At 45.3% G+C, this 20,385-nt stretch overlaps 1 protein-coding gene across 1 annotated transcript in view; it reads left to right on the forward strand.

Moving 5' to 3' along the window:
* Positions 1-287: 287 nt before the first annotated feature.
* Positions 288-20,385, forward strand: part of LPGAT1 (lysophosphatidylglycerol acyltransferase 1) — a 152,573-nt gene continuing 132,475 nt past the window's right edge. The window contains exon 1 of the mRNA XM_060396725.1: positions 288-11,855. The gene's annotated coding sequence lies outside the window, so the exon portion shown is untranslated. The remainder of the gene's footprint in view (positions 11,856-20,385) is intronic.

Genomic DNA, 20,385 nt, shown 5'->3' on the forward strand with positions numbered 1-20,385 from the left:
AACCCTCTCCATTGTTCTTGCCTGGAGAATCCCAGGGACTGGGGAGCCTGGTGGACTGCCGTCTATGGGGTTGCACAGAGTCGGACACGACTGAAGCGACTTAGCAGCAGCAGTGACATTTCCTAAATGGAAATCAGGAGTGAGAGTCTCTGGGCAGGACGTCCCAACATTCGCCTTCACTGGGTGCCAGTCTGTGTCGAATCTCTAGGCTGCCTGCCAGACAGTCTTGTGATTGGACTGGAGAGTAGGAAAACATGTAACAGTGAGGCAGGCGGAGGCCGGAGGCCAGAGTAGCTTGAGACAGCAGGGAACACAATAGTAAGATGAGCAGGACTAGGATCGGATTTTCCCACGGACACATGGAGGCGGGGAAAGATGAGTGGCCAGCAGGAAGCAGCACAGGGGAGATAGAAGGGCTAAGTGTGGGTTTGAAACAAAGGAGGCAGGAAGCTTCTTAGGGTTCACCCGGCAACATTTGTCTTAGTCAGGGTTAAGCTATGGAAGCAGAACCACTATGAGTATTATGGAATAAGGAATTTACCATAAGAGTCAGATCAGACACAATTGTGGGAGGAATTGGATAAGGAAAGATCTGAGCGGAGAATCACCGAACAGTCATTCACCAGCTGTGGTGCATGTGAGCAAAGCAGAGCTCACAAGAAAGAACAAGGTGAGTCTGGCTGCTGGCCTGGGGCCACCAAGGGGCTGGTGCGGAATCTTTGGGAGGATGTTGGCGCTTTGCAGTTACTGCCTCTGTGAGTTGGCGACAAAGCATCTCATGGTGTGTGGTGGGGGTCACAGAGGAGTGGGGAAGGGCAGGGACACACTCGAGCCTGGCTGCACCTGTGTGTCCCCCTCATGAGCTCCAGCCACCAGTGGCCTTGGGAGTGTGGTGGCTACTGCTTCACAGCTGACTCCTGCAGTTCACACAATCTCACTTTTGGCCAGCTCTCTCTAGAATCAAACAGGCAAGGGGATGCTAGGAAATACAGTCCCTGGTGTATCCAAGGTGACCACTGAAGCTTCCAACTCTGATCTAGGAAAGACAGGAACACACTCAGCTCACAGATACACAGAGCCTCACATTTTTGAAGTTTCAAAAAAGCGTATGTTGGGATTTGCCTGGCTGTCCAGTGGTTAAGACCTCGCCTTCCAATGCAGGGAGTTGGGGGTTCAACCCCTGGTCAGGGAACTAAGATTCCATATGCCTCTCAGCCAAAAAAAACAGAACATAAAACAGAGGCGGTATTGTAACAAATTCAAGAACGACTTTAAAAATGGCCCATATCAAATCTTTAAAAAAAAAAATAACAAACCAGGTAATGTAGAGAAGGAAGCTGACAGAATACTTCTGTTCATCAAGACTCTGGGTTGCAAGTGACAGAAATTCTAAAACAAGCTGTCTTAAGTGAAAAAAGAAATCTTGAGGCTTTGGAGAGGGGTGGAAAGCTTGGGATAGCTCAAAGAATCTGAAGGAAAATAGCCAGGACAGTCAGAGGGAACATGACCCCAGGACTCTCTTTCCTTGTTTCCATGTCTGTCTCAGCCTCACCTCTCTGCACGGCGGCCTCATCCTCTCAGCCTTCTTATATGGTAGCTCTGGTGTTGCACTTATACAGCAACTCGACAAGAAAGGAGAGGGTTTCCCCACCAGCTTTATTTGGAAAAATCCCTGGCTTTTCTGTTCGTTGGTTGGTTTGTTTTAGATTGGTCATTAGATGAATCCCCATACCAACTGCTGTGGCTGGATGAGTAGGCTATTGTTATAGTTAAGCTGGGGTCGCATGTCCACCCCTGGGGCCCCGGAGGCATGGCCCAGGGTGCTCTGATCAGTGTATGGAGGGGGAAAGAAGCAATTCCCCAAAGGAAGGTGGCTCTGCCCCCACGAGAGAGGAAGCAGGTGCTGGACAGACAGGAATAACCCTGGCGTCTCAGGGATTGAATGAAATGCTCTTCACATTTATATTTCTCATTCCTACCCATTTCCTTTAACGTGAAGGCCACTGAGGCAAATTTCTGCTTACTCTCCACTGTACAAGGAGGGAAATATTAGTTTGTAAAAGGTTATGAGCAGATGATAACAATCAATTCAGAGACCTAGAGATTGAGCAGTTTGCTCAAGGCCACAGAATTACTTAAAAAGGAGAACTAGAACTCTCGTCCTCTCCCAAGCAGGACATCAGGGGCCTGGTTTATGGAGCACACTGTGGAGATTGGGGCTACTGTGAAACCATTTTCCAGAACCTGGTCAGATTGCTTTCCTGGACCTGAAAGAACAGACTGGGTCCAGACTGATTACTCAGAGGTCAAAGGGTAAAAGACATGACTTAGAATCTGACTTCAGAATGAAGGCTGGAGGAGATGAGTCATGGTGTGTGTGTGTAGACTGCAAGGTAAAAGGAATGTCACTGAAGTAATACACATCTTTTCTAGGAGGAAAGGGACCTGAGATTAGGGTTTTGAATGCCCTGAAAAAGGCAGGCATTTAGTTATCAGCCCTGTTAGTCACTCAGTCGTGTCTGAGTCTTTGCAACCCAGGGACTGTAGCCATGGGCTCCTCTGTCCATGGAATTTTCCAGGCAAGAATACGGGCCTGGGTTGCCATTTCCTCTTCCAGGGAAAGTTCCCAACACAGAAATCAAACCCGTCTCTTGCATCTCTTTCACTGGCAGATGGATTCTTTACTGCTGTGACACTGGGAAGCCCATTCATTTCACATTCGCTGTATCTTTTCTCCTCCTTACCAGGCATGATTAACACTTCCCTTTTTTAATGACTTTACAAAATCACCTCAAGAATGTTTGTTGTTGTTATTTAATGGCTAAATCGTGTCTGAATCTTTGCAACCCCATGGACTGTGGCCTACCAGGCTCCTCTATCCACGGGGTTTCCCAGACAAGAATACTGGAGTGGGTTGCCATTCCTTCTCCAGGGGATCTTCCTGACCCAAAGATAAAACCCAGGTATCCTGCATTACAGGAAGATTCTTCACCATCTGATTCACCAGGGAAGCCTAATCAACTCTAAACAGAATTTTAAATGTGCAGATAATCTAAGACATCTTATTAGCTAACAGTGTAATTGATTTTCCCTCTTCTACTTGTCTTTTATACTTTGTCAGTGGCTTCCCCACTTGACTGTATATCAGAATCACCTGAGCAGCTTTAAAAAAATAAAAGCTTTCCAGAAACCAGGTCCCACCCTCATTCGCCCCTGCTCCCCGCCACCCTTTACCTCTTCCCCTTGCAGAAACCCCACCTCAATTTTGAGCTCTGTGGAGGATTCCAGTGAGCAGGAAAGAGAACAGCTCCTCCTGGGGCAAAGGGCTCCCTGTCCCTTTATCTTGCCTGATGCCCCACAACTGTGGGAGCCAGGCAAGGTGGGCATCCTAGGATGTGTGTATAGGTGCTAAGTTGCTTCAGTTGTGTCCAACTCTTTGTGACCCCATGGACCGTCATCCACCAGGCTCCTCTGTCCATGGGATTATCCAGACAAGAATATTGGAGTGGGTTGCCACTTCACTGGGGGATCTTCCTGTTAGGTAGGCAGAACAGGGAAAAGGAGTCCAAAATGGCGGTGGCTACAGAGAAGGAAGGGAAAAGCCCTCGAAAATGAAACAAAAGAAGGTCTGAGGACCGGATTGAGGACCTCAGGTAAAACAAACAACACTCCTGCTTGGCCCAATTTACATACGACAGGCCCAGGGAGAGATAAACATATAAATAGAGGAGCCAGAGCCAGCTCTCTCTCTCTCTCCTGCGCTCTGGGGTGCTCTTCTCCGCGTGTCTTTGGATCGACGTGCCCTCACGCCTCGAAGATGGATTTTCCTGCTATCTTCTAAATAAAATAGAGCTGTAACACTGATTTGTCTAAGAGCTATAACTCGGTCCATTTGAGACCTGAGAGCTATAACATGGTCTATCCAAGACCTGAGAGCTGTGACACGCCGAGGGAACTTTAATGTCTGTCACTCCAAATCTTTGTTGTGACGGGACAAAGAACCGAGGAACATACACTCGTGTGACATTCCCAACCCAGGGATCGAGCTGGCGTCTCCTGTGTCTTCTGCATTGGGAGGTGTGTTCTTTACCTCAAGCGCCACTTGGGAAGCTGGCAGTCCAAGGATACAGCTGTTAAATGGTGTTTTTAAGGCCAGACAACTTGTAAATTCTGGAACCAGGTGCACTGGGACCTGGATTCATCTGGTCCTGATCTAGTCAAATGGGGCACCGAGGGCTTGGTCTTGACCCCTAAGGAGAAGTGAGAGAGGCCTAACTAATAAGGATATGTCTACTTCTGTCAGTAATTGAGCAACTGGGTTGGCCAAAAAGCTCACTTGGGTTTTTCCATACCCAAATTTGGGTTTTTCCATACCCAAATGAGCTTTTTGGCCAACCCCAATAGTATTCCTAGGTAATATACAGAAATTAGCACGTCTGACAGGCAGAGCCCTTCCTAAAATATAATATTCATGGATTCTTTCCTTGCTGAATGAAGGTGCCATTTTCCCTGTTCTGACAGTTACTGCTGTGTGACCTTTGGAAAGCTGCTTGATTTCGATGTTTCTTGGTTTCCTCATTTATACACTGAGAATGTTGGGCTTGACTCCTTTCTGCTCCTGTGCTCAATTGTTATATCCGGAGAGCCCTTGAGCCATGATGTGATTGCAAAGAGCTGAAAAGAGCCCTTTGTTTTCTTAAAGTCCATTGGGCAAACTTTTTATGTTGCAATACAATATGAGAAAAAGCGTAATATATGGTGATCCCTGGAAAAGATGCGTATGACTCAAGTAAACTGTGACTGTGACTCAAGTGAAAAATGAGAATGATAGACAGTGAAGGGAGTGGGAAGTGTGCAGAACAGAAGGTGGGAGGCTGGAAATCCATGAAGGGAGTGCGGATGCCGCTGAAGAGTGCCTCAGGGGCTGGAGTTGACAAGACAGGGGTGGCAACAGCAAATGTGGCTGGTTCAATCCAATGTTGCCTGAGGATGAAAATTTGAACTCTAATCCCTTCTGCCTCAGCCCTTCTGGAAAGGCTTAAGTTCATTTTCCCTAGATTTTCCACTGCAAGCCTGCTGCTGCTGCTGCTGCTGCTGCTGCTGCTGCTGCTGCTGCTAAGTCGCTTCAGTTGTGTCCGACTCTGTGCAACCCCATAAATAGCAGCCCACCAGGCTCCCCCATCCCTGGGATTCTCCAGGCAAGAACACTGGAGTAGGTTGCCATTTCCTTCTCCAATGCATGAAAGTGAAAGTGAAGTCGCTCAGTTGTGTCCGACTCTTAGCAACCCGATGGACTGCAGCCTTCCAGGCTCCTCTGTCCATGGGATTTTCCAGGTAAGAGTACTGGAGTGGGTTGCCATTGCTTTCTCCGCACTGCAAGCCTAGTAAGCGTAAAATAGGCATTAGTGTCCTGAATGAATGAAACACGTATGTTGCTCTTTGCCCAGCCTGGCTACTAGAGGTGGGAGAATAAACTCAAAATCTAAGAGGGGGAATTCAAAGACAGACATAAACTCATGAGAATGATTCAGAAAGCCTAAAGCCCCTACAAAAAAGGGCCCTGCCAACCACAATCAGGGCAATAAAAAGGCCCACTGGGTCATGTTCAGAGCAGGAAGAGGGCTAGTCCTATAGCCTGGGAAAGAGCACAATGTTGACAAATGGCAAAAAGACAGAGGAGTCATTCAGCTCCTAAGTGCTTGCTCTGTGTCCATTGCTGGAGACACGGGCAAGTCTCTGAACTCAGGGCCTGGCATGTCGTAGGAGTACAGTGAAGGTTTGTTCGGTGAATGGAGAAGGAATGGGAGGAGGATGACAAGGAGAAGGCTTTTCTTGAGCTTAACAGAGAGCCCAGGATGGTTGAAAAGGTCTTGAGAGTCTGCACTGTCACTTCCTTCTGAATTGGGAACGGGAGGTCATTGTGGCAATCAGTCCCTTCGAAAACTGACCAAGATGGAGGTTGTAGGCAGGAAGTTTGCTGAGTGCCCTTGGCATCCACACCTATGGGTTACTGGCTGCTGCTGCTGCTAAGTCGCTTCAGTCGTGTCCGACTCTGTGCGACCACACAGACAGCAACCCACCAGGCTCTTCTGTCCCTGGGATTCTCCAGGCCAGAATACTGGTGTGGGTTGCCATTTCCTTCTCCAATGCATGCATGCATGCTAAGTCGCCTCAGTCGTGTCTGACTCTGTGCGACCCTATGGACAGGAGCCCGCCAGGCTCCTCTGTCTACTGGATTCTCTAGACAAGAATACTGGACTGGGCTGCCATTTCCTTCTCCCAGCGGGTGACTGGAGGGAGTAGAAATGGCAGAGGGATGAACTGAACTGTGATGCAGACGTAATAAATGTCTCAGGTCAACCCTAGGGGATGGTTCTTCAGAACTGGCTCACCTTGAGGACAGGGGGGCTGGGTCTTCACACTTCCTCATTAGCTCCTTGCTGGATACAGGCTATGCTTTTGGGGGAGATGTGGTCCTGGGCCACCTGTGAACTGTCAGTTGGCCCAATGGTTGATGGAATGAGTGACTTAGTCTTGAAGAAGGATGTGTGGATATGGTGGTTTAGAGCACAGACTCTGGAACCTGATGGACTCTATGTATTCAAATCCTAGCACCATCAATTACTCAGTGTGCCGCCCTGAGCAAGTGTCTGATTTCCCTGTCTCCGTTTCCTCATCTGTAAAACAGGGACAATAATACATAATCATAGTATTTACTTCATAGGATTATTTATTGTAAGGATCTGCGAACTAATATGTATAAAGAATTTATGACTGTCCCCAGCACAGAGGAAACACTGTATTACCATTTGGTGTCATTATGCGTAATTGTTTCAGCTATCTATTGCTGTTGTAACAAACTACCCCCAAACTTAATGATTTAAAATGACAATTTATTACTTTTTATGATCCTGTGGATTATTTTCTATCCCTTGGTACTGACTGGGACTCTGGGATAACTGGAAGGACCAAAATGACCTCATTCTCAATAGTTGATCATTGATACCAGCTAGCATAATAGAATCTTTGAAAATGGGGCCCAGGAATCTCCATTCTAATAGCCCTCCATATGATTCTGATGACAGCTAGGTTTGAAAACCAACCGTGCATTCTCAGACACCAGTTCCAGTTCCCCAAGGGGCTGTCAGGCTTCACAGCATAATGGTTGGCCCCCAAGAAGAGTCTTCCAAGAGATGAAGGCAGAAACTGAGATCTCTTTAGGCCCAGCTTTGGAAATTACCTTGTGTTTCTTCCCTATATTCTATCCTTTGGAACCAGCTGCAGGCCCAGCCCAGAAGCAGGGGAGAGGAAATAGACCCCACCTTTCAATGAGAAGAATAGCAAAGACTTAGCAACCATCTCTAATTTATCAGACATTCAATCCCACTTTTGTAAAACTGTGTGTATTTGTAAAACTTTGTGTGCGTGTGTTTATGCATAGAAAGTGATGTCTAGAATATATCCCCAAATGTACACAATAGTTATCTTTAAAAGGGAAGGGTTACAATATTGTTGTTATTCCCTTCCTGTTTTGCTTGTTTCCCTGAATTTTCCATGATGAGTGTATATTATTTTTTTAAGTAGTTTCCATTTTTTGAAACAATATGACGATTTCAATATTAATATGAGCCAACATTGTGATGATTCTACCCCCAGAAAAGAAACCTAACTCAGATTTACACAGCCTTTAAAAAAAATCAGAACAGCTAAATCTGGAGCAAAGTTCCAGTCCCAATCCCCCAGCCATCAGACCACCCTGAGGATTATGCACTGGGTTTTGAACTCCCAGAAAGGGAAGCAAAGAGAAACACAGTGTATCAACGTGCCAAAGGGCTGACAAAGTGTCTGTAAATCTCTGGTGAAGGATGTAAGGACACTGGGTGGAAGGAAAGAGGCTCAGAGGGGACACGAGAGAGTAAACCAGGCCAATACTCTGTGTGCGAGGAAGGCTGCCATAGGGGAGGGGTGTTATTGACCAGGGTTCTTGATCTCCTTAATCAACAGAAATTGATCAGAGGCTGAACAAGAAATTCAGGAAAGACTTTATCTGGGTCCCTGCTGCAGCAGAGCGATCAAGAACAAACAACACATCCCCTTGCTTGCTTGCTCCCCAAGGCTGGGTGAACTGGTTCCTTATATGGGGTGAGGGTAAGGATGTCTTCAGGGGTCAGACTGGAGGAGTGGCTTAGGTGGTTTGCCCACCCCTCTGTGGTGCTGTGTGCAGGGGGCAGGTGCAGTACCCTGCTTTTGCTCCCAACCCCCTGTTGTTGCTCCTGGCGCTTCAGAAGTGGCTGTTAGGCTTTTTAGTCTTCACTTTGGTCCAGAATTTTCCCCGACTGCCTACACGCACAGCAGTTATTTTTAATCCCTTATTGTTTCTTTTTATGTTCTTGCTCAAGGAGACGTTTGTCCAGGTATGAGCATTGCAGCCCTGCAGTAAAGGGTGCCAGGTCCCAGGCCCATCACAAAGCCATCCGTGCTCTTTTTGTTTGTTGTTGTCTAGTTGCTAAGTCAGGTCTGACTCTTTGGCGACCCATAGACAGAGTTAGGAACATTGAATGGAATTGACACAGAGGTAGATTTGAGATTTTTCATACGAATAACTCCCTAGACTATAAAAGCTAGAGCTGGAGTGAGCCTCGAGGATGGCTAAGGTAAGCTCTCCATGTGGAGGCCAGAGGCCCACATCCTGCTTTGTGAAGATGCCTGAACTAGACCCACCAGGTCCTTCCCAAACCCCAAGCTGTGTGGTTATAGGCCTACAGGAGAGTGGGAACAAAACACACAGACATTTAAGCCTTACCCTACCTGAAGGCAGTGGCCTGAAATAAATGAGCTCTTGAGATTCCTTTTATGGGTCCATAAATGGATATTGCCTTTGACGTGAAAACATCATGAATCAACAAATATTATCAAGTGAATGCTAAATGCATGGCAATGTCCTCGGTATTCAGGACGTTGGTCTCTCAACCCAAGGCTTTAAAGTTTAATAAAGAAGAAAGATATATAATCACCGTATGAACTTAACACTCCTAAATACAGCCATTACCAGTGGGAGTGGCAAGGGCCCAAAGAGTAAATGATTGATTTGTAATAGCCTAGAAAGCTTTCGGGGAAAGTGGGGATGGGAGCTTTAGGCTGTGACTATGATACGAGAAATGAGAGGGATGGGGGCTGAGGCCAAGGAAGAGGGCCCTTGCCCCCCATCTTTGTGTTAATGTGAACGCCTTTGGTGGAGGAAAGAAGCTGCATGCCAGCCTCCTGGATTGGTTTTCCTAAAAATAGATCACATGCTATCTTTATTGACAATTATGATAATTATAATCACCTCCTTTTACTAAGGACATACTGTATGGCCATTTCTTTACACGTATTAACTCATCATACTTGTCTGATGACCAGGTGAGGCCGTGACTATTATCTTCAGGGTACAGGGGCCCTGAAGAACTAAGGCTGACCTCCTCTGGGGAGCCTGCCCAGCTCTCAGGAACCTTTGTCCCTTGCCCCAGCGCTGGCTCCTAGCAGCCATCCGTGTAGCTTGACTGCACTCCTGGACTCGGCTGAATCAGAACCCTCCCCCAGGCATCTGGAACTGTGTCCAGAGAGTCCAGGCTTTCCATGAAGTGGGAGCTGTGAGATGAAATGCAGGCCACTGTGGGCGACCATGTTCTGCTGTGTTAAGAGAGGGGGAGAGACAGACAGGCAGACAGACAGACAGAGAATGCAGTTGCCCAAAGAGCAGCAGAGAGCGTGGTCCTTGGTGGGCAGCCACCCGCCAGGTGTGGTCTTCCTGGGGCCTGGATGCCTTGCCACCCTCTGGTGTTAAGAGACAGCCCTATATCATTATGGTACTAGACCTTTTCCACTTATCCTAGCTTTAGTGTCTCGGAGAAGGCAATGGTACCCCACTCCAGTACTCTTGCCTGGAAAATCCCATGGGTGGAGGAGCCTGGTAGGCTACAGTCCATGGGGTCGCTAAGAGTCGGACACACTGAGCGACTTCACTTTCACATTTCACTTGCATGCATTGGAGAAGGAAATGGCAACCCACTCCAGTGTTCTTGCCTGGAGAATCCCAGGGACGGGGGAGCCTGGTGAGCTGCCGTCTATGGGGTCGCACAGAGTTGGACATGACTGAAGTGACTTAGCAGCAGCAGCAGCAGCTTGAGTGTCTATTACTGACAACTGAGTTCTTACTAATGCAGGTGTTTTGTCCATCTGTTAAATAGGGAGCCAGGCTTCTGGGAATTACTCCGCAGGCCAGTGGTTAGGACTCTGTGCTTCCACTGCAAGCGGCAAGGGTTCAATCCCTGGTCAGGGATCTAAGATCCCGAAAGTGGCAAAATAAAAGAGCCAGGCTTTTAACTTTGTGTTTGCTGGTTTGTTCACTGGTTTACTTGACCGCACCAGGTCTCAGTTTGGCACGTGGGGTCTTCAGCTGCAGCGTGAGAACTCCTGGTTGGGGCACATGAGATCTAGTTCCCTGACCAGGGATCAAATCTGGGCCCCCTGCATTGGGAGCACAGAGTCTTAGCCACTGGACCCCCAGGGAGGCCCTTCAACTTCGCTTTGTATACCTCCAGAGTGCATCCCTGGGGTCCTCCAGCTGCTTTCTGTTCGCTCCAGAGTGGCAATTTTAGGGTAACATTTCCTCAAAGGAGGTTTAGTGGGACAGCTGGCTCTTTGCTTCGTCAAGGTGGCTCTGGTGCCACTTAGGTGTCAGCAGGCTGATAACCAGGGCAGGGGTCTCCCAGCAGCAGTCCAACTTGTTCATAAGGTTCAGCAGTTGCCATCATCACGTTGTCCCTAGAACGTGTGCCTTTCCCGTAACGTTGTTGCTTCCCAGGTGTCAATGGACACAGATCAATGGGCACAGGCATGGCTGCCCTGCCTCCCCGGCCCCTGAGCCTGCCTTCCACGTGCTGCTGCCCCTCACCCGTCACAGCTGTCACCCTGGCCACCCCAGACACCCCTTCTCGGAAGCCTCCTCTTGACCTCTGCCCACAGACTCCCCACGTGATTGGATCACCCTGACCCTTGTACCCGTGTCTACAAAAACTCTGATGACATACCTGGGCTTTCATTTACTTAGTGACTTGGCTCCCACTTCTACCTGTGTGGGCGGGGTCCGTGTCCTACCTGATTTTTTGTGTCTCTAGTTCCTATCACAATGGATGGCACAGAGATAGTATTTCCTAAATGTCCATGGAGTGAATGACTGAATAAATGAATCATCAAATCATCGGCATTTCTTTCACTCTTTCTCCATTCTGACACACCGACTATGCTATGTTTTACTTCGCTAATGGTGTTTCTTTTAGGACCATTTTTGTCCTCCCTGGTTTTTCTCCTCTTTGTCCACCTGAAGGACTGCAAAGCGAAGGTTTTCTTCCCTCTTTCCTCCTCATAACTATCACAAGGGTTTGCAAATTGTCGGTGTGTTGACTGAATAGTTGAATAGCTGATTCACGGTGTGTGTGTTGTATCTATTTTACAGAGCACAAAATAATAATCTGAGTGCGTATTCTCTAACGGAGATTTCTCATTCGCCGATGCCGTCTAGTTCTGCTCCCTCCTTTCCGCGTGGCCGGCTACCTCCTCATGGGAACATAGTCCAACACAGGGCTTTAGAGTCAACATGAGTGAACTTTGGCTTAAGCAACCCAGACAGCATTTTACTCTGATATTTAGAAATAGAGGCATCTGTTTAATAATCCTACTGAAACTTGGGGGCAAATCTATCACATCACCTTCCTGCACTTTTGAGCTCACCTAAACGGAGCAAACAGGAACCTAAGTGGCCGCTAGGAGGTCAGACTGTCCCCGTCAGTCGGGCAGCGGGTGCACAGAGCGAGGTGGGTGAGCTCCCCCCGGGCCATGCATGCCCTGCCTTTGCCCCTCACTGCTGTAACCCATGTAGGCTTTACTGTAGGCTGCGTTTTCTTCCCACTATAAGGCAGAGAGAGTGGCCTAACAAGATGGGACTGGAGCAGACAGTCAATGAGGCTAGAGAGGACAGGGGTGAGAAGGGGCTTGCCAGCCAGGAGAGGTCTTGGTGAGGGGCCCTTCTTGTGTTCTCTCGGCCGCCACAGCCTCATGGTATTGATCTCTGAGCTCTAGGGTCTCTGGGCTGCATCAGCTCCCTCCACTGTCCTGGATCACATCATCTTTTTATAAAGTGAGCCAGGACATCCCCAGGAGATGAATATTCTGAAAAGAAACTCACAAGGGACAAGAGCTGAGATTTAAGTGCTTTCTTTATGGCAAGTGTGGTGCTGGGTTTGTCTCTCTCTTTTTTTTTTTTCTGAGCTGGAAGTCACATTCTTTTTTTTTTTTTAATTTTCAATTTTTAAGTCCTCATTAATTAACTGTTTTATGCATAGTAGTTTGTATATGTCAATCCCAATCTCCCAGTTCATCCTACACTCCTGCCATCCTTCATATTCATATGTTTGTTCTCTATGTCTCTGTCTCTACTGCTTTGCAAATAAGTTCATCTGTGTCATTTTTCTAGATTCCACATATAAGCAATATGATATGATATGTGTTTTTCTCTTTCTGACTTACTTCACTCTGTCTGCATCTCTAGGTCCATCCGCATCTCTGCAAAGGGCACAGTTTTGTTCCTTTTATGGCTGAGTGATATTCCACTGCATATATGTATCACATCTTCTTTATTCATTCCCCTGAGTTAGTCTTTCTTTCTTCCTTTTTCCTTCCTTCCTTTTTCCTTCTCTTTGTCTTCACCAACACCATCTTCATATTCTTTTTTTATTGAAGAACATATCTATGAAATTTTATAGATGTGAAATTAGTAATAATGAGACCCACACAATTAATTTCTTTTTACTTTATCTGGCCTGCTAAACATTGTTTAAGATTTCAGTGCTCCGCTGCGTTAGCCAGCTGCTTGTGAAATTACATGGCTTTTTCATAGGTATTAAACATGAACGGAAGACTTCTTCTGGTATTTTTGGACTTCTATGAAGCTCTGGTTTTGTCGCCAATATCCTGAGTCTCAATCTATTTCCAGAATTGCAAACTAAGTGGAAGGCTTGAGACAGAAAATTGGGGGGTAAAATAACCTTAATGGTCCAGCCAGCTCTGTTCTTCCCTTTATCCTTGTCACATTGCCCAGCCTTCCTTGGAGTTAGATACGGCCAACTGTTAAATGTCTCAAAGGAATGTGAGCGGAAGTGCTGTGTGCCTTGCCAGGCCTGCACCTTAAGACCTGGGTCTGTCTCCTCCCCAGTCTCTTCCCCCTTCTCACCCACCAAGACCCTGACAAGACAATGACTCAACCTTGATTAAGCAGATCATATCAAGGCCTAGGGAATGGAGGAGCAACAAAATGGAATGAAGTTGGATCCCTGAGTGATCACGTGAGGCAGAACCAACCTGGACCGTTAACTGAAAAAGAACTAAGCTGCGGTCTTCTGAAACATATGGGATTATTGAGGGGGTCTCTTTGTTACTCATCTATAGCCTTACTCTAAGTAATACAGAAATCGATTCCAAAAGCATGGTATTGCCATTACAAAAACTCAAAATATATGTCGTTGTCTCAGTGGTTAAGAGATAAGAAAACTGACATTCTTTACTGGAAAGCCAGTGTCCTCATATGCGGAAGCAAAAACATTTGACAAGATTGTCATCTGCGATACTTTGAAGGACAGAACACTCGCCTACCAAGCCCTAATTCCAGAGGAAGTAACTGTGTGAAATTCCATTGTCAACATGTACTAGTTGCTCCTTCCTGTAAGATATTACAAGTGCAGGCAAGAAGTGGCCGGATTACTGAGTATGACCAGAATTGTGGATTTTTACAGAGTTAGAAAAGTCAGTTGCTTCTTTACTCAAAACAAGAAGAGAAAATTGTAGTTGTTTAAAGCATTTTTCAAAAGTTCATTAAAACTACTCAGCCAAACCAAGCGCCAGAACTGTGCCAGAGATGAGACTGAGGGTTGAAGGGTTTGTAATGCAGCCTGTGTTTCAGATGGACTCAAGGTGCGTGTGTGTGTGCTCATTCTTGTCTGACTCCGAGACTTCATGGGCTGTAGCCTGACAGGCTCCTCTGTCTGTGGGATTTTCCAGGCAAGTGGGTTGCCATTTCCTCCTCCAGGGGATCGTCCCAATCCAAGGATTGAACTCGAGTCTCCTGTGTCTCTTGCATTGGCAGGCGGATTCTTTGTCACCGAGCTACCTGGAAGCCCTGGACTTGAGGAGCTATCATTAAAATGAGAGAGAAAAGCACTTATTGACCAAGGAAGCAAAGAAATAAAGCAACTTGAAGAACTATGTTCAGAGAAGAACTTGGGAATGGTGACTGGCTCATGGAACTGACCAAAACCTTCTCAGTTTTACAAGCATTGTCAAAAAAAAAAAAGAAGAAGAAGAAGAAGAAGCCTCCTAGTGTCAAGTGTTGATGGCATAAAGCAACCCTTGGACCCCAATGTCTGCACCAGCAGGAAGCTGACTATGAAATCTGCTTAGCTCCAAAGAGGGCTTAACCCAAAACTTAATCCAGAGTTCAGATGTTATGAGAGAGGAGAATAGATAAAGAAGAAGCTCCCAGAAGACAAGGCCATCCGCCTTGAAGGAAATTGGCCTCATCTCTTCCACACTCTTTTGCCACTTCCTGCCAGCTCGGCCACTGCTCATCCATTTTCATTGCCCAGTAGTGTTTCGTTGTCAGAATATGCCATAATTTATTTATCCATTCTGTCATTGGTAGCTGTTTAGATTGTCTCTCATTTTTTGCTATTATGTTCGGAACATTCTTTTACATGTTTCTTGGTGCGCATGTGGACAGATATCTCTGGGGTACATTCTTAGGCGTGCAATTGATGAGTCATAAAGTACTCAATAGTGCCAAACTCTCTCAACTCTCTCAAAGTAGTTGTACAATTATACTCCCTCCTGCACTGTGTTTGTGTTCCCTTTGTTTCATACACTTGTCTATATTTGTTATTTTAAGATATTTTTAAAATTTCACTTATTTATTTGTTTGGCTGTGTTGGGTCTTAGTTGCAGCAAGCAGAGTCTCTCTTGCGTCATGCAGGTGGGACCTGCCCTGCGGCCCTTGGGCTCTCTGTGGCGTGTGGGTTCAGTAGGTGTGGCTCATAGACTTAGTTGTTCCAAGACATGTGGGATCTTAGTTCCCCACCACGGATCAAAGCCATGTCCCCTGCATTGCAAGGCAGATTCTTAATCACTGGACCACCAGGGAGGTCTCAGTTACTTTCAGATATTTTAATTTTGCTGATCTGTTGGATGTACAATGGTGTCTTATTGGGGCTTCAGTCACACTTGGGCCTTCAGCCTCATTCACATGAGGTTGAATATTTTGGCATACTGTTTATTGGCCATTTGGATTTTCCCTTTGGCGTCCATTAAAGGGGCACCAAAACTTTTCCATAGAGCTGTTGGGTTGTCTATCTCTTTCATGTTAATTTTTAAGAATTCTTCTTTGTAACAATCACTTACATAATGTTGCAAATATTTTCCCTCATTTTATGGCTTATCTTTTCACTGTTTATCTGGTCTTTGGTGGACAGAGGTACTTAATTTTAATGTGGTTGAGCCTAAGTTTTTTCCATTCCTCATTGTGTATCCCTCTCTATTTATGGTTCACATGCAGGATCTCTGAGAGATGATTTACCTAGCTGGCCAAGCACAGCACAAAGCTGGGCGGTTGGATGATCTTCTCATGTAAGATCATCTCTTAGGTCCTGGGAACCCATGGATGTCTGCTTGAGGATCAGTGACGGTCTCTGGCCCATCTGGAGTCCCTAAGATAGGGAGTACCATTTAAAACAGTAAGTGATGGAGACAGGAGGAAATTAGACACCGGATAAATATTCAAATCACGAAATACTACTCATTGACAATAAAACTCTTAATAATCTACATCTAGAAATGAGAAAATAAACAACAGAAAACAGAAATTTTATCATTCTATGGAAATTTATATCTCAATTATTTGGTGATTGAATACATAATAATAATCCATCCTAAAAACTGTGGTTTGTAGAGAGCTTATTGATTATATTATGTGACTCCAGAGTCCATGGGGTCACTGAGTCAGACACTACTGAGCGACTTCACTTTCCTTTTTTACTTTTGTGCATTGGAGAAGGAAATGGCAACCCATTCCAGTGTTCTTCCCTGAAGAATCCCAGGGATGGGGGAGCCTGGTGGGCTGCTGTCTACGGGGTCGCATAGAGTTGGATACAACTGAAGCGACTTCGCAGCAGCAGTAGCAGCAGGGTTATGGCCAGGAAGTAATAAGCTTAAACCTTCATATAAGTATGTTGAAATGATAACTACAATTGCCATCTAAAGGTAGAAGTCCAAAGTCTAGAAAAATGAGAGTCAGTGAGTGCAGATTCGCCTGTGTTCCTTCAGGAAATCTCCAAGAGAGAACTTCACTGGATGGACATGAACACTCCTGTCACCCTAGGATGCTTTGTTTCAGTTTTAGAAAATAACTTACTCCTACCAAAAGTTCAGACAAGGAGGGGAGCTGACGGGGACTTGTGTGGAGAAAATTGCTCCGTGGGCAAAATCCAGAGAGCCAGCATATCATGGGTTTATCCAACACACAAGCATTTATCGGATGCCTGCCATGTGACAGATACTCCCTGTATCAGTTAGGACTCTTCCTGTTACAAGTCACCTCAATTTAATAAGAATTTTTTTGGGGGGTTATGCAAATAGAAGTTGAGAGGTAGGGCAGGCTTTGGGGTTTAATTACCCAGGGGCTCCCAGGTCACCTCTGCTCTATGCAAGGGCCTCCTCTTCAAGATTGTCTTCCCACATTATGACAAATGACTCTTCTAGATACCAGGACTTATGAAAGAGAGGACAGCTTTTATGAAGGTTTGCTTTTAAAAGCATAGACCCTTTTTCCCCAGAATTACCTAGCAAAGTTCACCTTATTTTCCAGTGGTGAGATCAGGTCACATGCTCCTTTCAAAACCAATCCCCATATGGAAAGAAATATCAGGCATTGACTGGTTCTAAAACCCAGGCCTAAGCAGGATAGGATTACAAATAGGCAATAAAAGTCCTTCTCTTTAGCTAGAGGGTTGGGGGGTCATCTTTCCCCTAAGCTTATGGACCAGAGAGTAAATGCTTGATTAAAAATAAGGACACAGTTAGGGAATGGCAGAAAGGATGCGGTGCCATCTTTCTATTACAGTCTCTGTCTGCAAGGAGCTTACATTTTGGGAAGACAGGAGTATTATCTACTCATAATGAAAAATGATATGAGAGACACAAACTGCAATGGGAGACTAGAAGAGACCATTTATCCTGATAACGCCTGAGGGATCAGGGAGCTGGCTTTGCAGAGATGCATTTTCTAAGGATGCCAAAGTAGAAATTCATGTAGGTGAAGGGTGTTGGATCCAGGACATAGGAAGGCAAGTGTGGTTTAGAGGAAGGAGGCAGGAAGTTAGTTAGATTCATAATACATTGAAACAATCAAGTAAAAATATCTGGAGAAAATTTGGGACCAGACAGGGATGGAGAGATTGTGTTGGAAGCCATTAGTATAAGAGAAATGATAGTAAGAGGTACGTTTTATCACATATATGTGTGTGTGTGTGTGTAAGTCTCTCAGTTGTGTCCAACTCTCTGTGACTCCGTAGCTTGGCAGGCTCCTCTGTCCGTGGTATTCTCCAGGCAAGAACCTTAGAGTGGGTTGCCATTCCCTTCTCCAGGGGATCTTCCCAACCCAGGGATCGAACTCGGGTCTCCTGCATTGCAGGCAGATTCTTTACTGTCTGAGCCACCAGAGAAGCCCACATATGTATTACATAAACATTTTATTTTATTATATATTATTTATATATTAAATATTATATATTTGTCAGACTGGTTCCAAATACTTTGTTGATATTATTTCTTTTGATTCTCACACTCCAGTACAGATGGTCTCATCTCGCTTTTACTAAGAAGGCAATTGACATTCAAAAGAGTAACTTGCCAAGGCCATCCATGTGATCAATAGATGAATAGGATTCAAACCCAGATAATTCAGGGGTCTGGGTGCTGGAGCTATGAATAGAAATGAGGTTATTCAGAAACATGTTTCCAGTCCTCATCTCCAGATGCAGTGATCCTCAATTTATATGGATACCTTGACTTTTTAGTAGTATATTTTTTCTAAAGTATTTTGTTGTCATAGATTTCCCCCCACCCCCAACGTTACCTTCTGACTACAAGCAGCTCAGCAAGCCAAAGCAATGAGAAAAAGTATGAGCATTATCTCATATAACAAGGTTCAAGGCAGGGCAGCTCCAGGATTAATTAGTCCAGCAACTCCATCTCATCAAGAACCTCGGTTATCTCCATTCATTGTGTATCTAAAGCATGTCAGTTGGGTTCTTAAGCTAACTCATCTGAAAGATGAAAGGCTACCTTTCAGAGTTTAAGATCTAGAGGTGCTAATACATCTAGACCTGCCAACACCCAAGGGGAAAGGTCAGACCCTCTCTTCTGGTGTGTCCATTTTGAGTCATGAAGAAACCTTTCCCCAAAGTCACCTGTCAGATTGGTCCTCACGTCTTGCCCAGAACTGTTTTGCACACCCATTCCTAACCAATCACTAGTGAAATCACTAGCAAAGAGAACAGGGTTACCTAACTGGCTGAATAAAGTACACGACCCCATCTGTGACAGTGGATTAACATAAATAAATAAATGAAACATTAGGGTTCCCTTAGAAAGGAGAAGGCAGAGGGTGGAGGATGGGACACGGGTTAGTGGTAGGAAGAGGAAGATGGCAAGAAGGACCTTGAATAGCCAATCAGCATGTCTGCTACATCTTCATCAGTAATACAGCATGCATTCTCAATGGCAATGATATCCCCCCAAGAGAGTAAAATACTGATTGGGGTGGGACTTTCCTCCTTTCCTGTGTAAGACGCAAGTATCCATATAGTGCATAAACACATGAATATACAGTGTATCATCTACACTATTAATGGACTTCCCTGGTGGCTCAGACTGCAGTGCAGGAGACCTGGGTTCCATCCCTGAGTCTGGGAGATCCCCTGGAGAAGGAAATGGCTCCCCACTCCAGTATTCTTGCCTGGAGAATTCCTTGGAGAGAGGAGCCTGGCAGGCTACTGTCCACTGGGTCGTAAAGAGTCGGACACGACTGAGCAACTAACGCATGCTGTTAATATTTCATAGTGGGAGTAGATTAGGGGGAAGACTTCTAAAAAGGCTCCTGTGGAGCGGGAGTGGGGTGGTAATAGTGAAAAAAAAAGGGGGGACAGACACTGAGATATATCACTGCGTCATTATTTAGAACTGGAGGCTCCACTCGAGAGGGAAGGGATATATGTATACGTACAGCTGATTCACTTTGTTGTACAGCAGACTCTAAGACAGCATTGTAAAGCAACTATACTCCGATAATAAAATAAAATCAATTATTAAAAAAGTAATTGGAGGCTCCTTGAGAAAAAGTTGTGCTGAAATCCTTCTGTGTAGCAGAAGGCAACGATACTTTGAGACTCTGTGACCTCTCAGGGCCTTCTATCTCTCTTTGGTCCAGTTCTATAAATATAATAACAGTCACTCATCACGGAATCTTTTATTTATGTCATTCACTCTGTTGAGTGCTTGACAGGCATTAACTTGTTAAATCCTCATAACGATCTAGCAAAATGAATACTATCATTATTCTCATGTGACAGATGAGGAACCTGAGACACGGGAAGATTAAATAATTTTCATAAGAAAGTGGCTGAATGGGGGGATTAGAAAAAAACTATTCAGTATGGAAAATAACAAAATGGGAAACTTTCACAGTAGCACAGGACTGTAAAACTGTAAGCTGAAACCACACAATGCAATTTTAATAAACAATGAAAAATTGCAATTATTTGATGACCTTTAAATATTTTTGTCAAAACTTTAAAATTTCTCTTACTGTCAGTTGTAAATCTATAGGGAGATGAAAAAAAGAGTAGAGCTAATATTTATTTAGTACATTGTAATTCAAAACAAAAATGAAAGTGCTTATTTGTTTGTAAGAAACAGATGTAGAATAGTTTGAACGGTGCTTGCCCTCACGTCGCACAGCGGCTGAGCACCTTCTCTCTGCCTTGGTGAACTGTCATGCTCTTTCTAAGGGCAGATCAGCTTCTGGTACTTGGTCCTTTGAGCTTTCCATGTTGCGAAACTCTTCCAAGAGTACCTTCAATGTGAACATTTTTCCCAGAGTCAGTTCCCCTGAAATATTATCATCTTTTCGTCACAACCACTGTTTTTCCTACTTTGCCTTCACAGAATCCTCTGACTGCATCCACGGTCTTGAATGGTGGCAAGGCTGACCTCCCCACGGTTGGCTATTTATCTACAAGTTCA

Source organism: Ovis aries, chromosome 12 (assembly GCF_016772045.2).
Source record: "Ovis aries strain OAR_USU_Benz2616 breed Rambouillet chromosome 12, ARS-UI_Ramb_v3.0, whole genome shotgun sequence".
Taxonomy (NCBI): domain Eukaryota; kingdom Metazoa; phylum Chordata; class Mammalia; order Artiodactyla; family Bovidae; genus Ovis; species Ovis aries.